At 67.8% G+C, this 298-nt stretch overlaps 1 protein-coding gene across 1 annotated transcript in view; it reads right to left on the bottom strand.

Moving 5' to 3' along the window:
* AIFM3 (apoptosis inducing factor, mitochondria associated 3) overlaps positions 1-298 on the bottom strand; it is a 50,662-nt gene extending 50,364 nt beyond the window's left edge. The window contains exon 1 of the mRNA XM_014942526.1: positions 190-298. The gene's annotated coding sequence lies outside the window, so the exon portion shown is untranslated. The remainder of the gene's footprint in view (positions 1-189) is intronic.

Here is a 298-nt window from a genome sequence, read left to right on the forward strand (position 1 = left end):
GGCGGGCGGGGCGGGGCGTCCGCCCCCCCGGGACACGGCTCCGGCCGCGGGGAGCGGAGCGCGGGGGTCCCCGTGCCGTGGGGGCCGCGCAAAGAGCGGGGGGGCCTTCGCTCCCGCTCGGACAAGCAGGGTCATTCCTGCCCCCCTGGAAATAACCCGTCCCCTCCTTTCCCAGGCCACTGGTTTTACCTTTTCCTTCTGGATTTACATTGCTCTGCTCTCCCCTTGGAGACGGGGATCGCTTCCCCCTCCTGCCTGCCCGCCACCTTTCTGTTCTCCCCAGTTAAACTATTCTCCT

This window comes from Calidris pugnax, unplaced genomic scaffold (assembly GCF_001431845.1).
Source record: "Calidris pugnax isolate Ruff unplaced genomic scaffold, ASM143184v1 scaffold7, whole genome shotgun sequence".
Classification (NCBI taxonomy): Eukaryota; Metazoa; Chordata; class Aves; order Charadriiformes; family Scolopacidae; genus Calidris; species Calidris pugnax.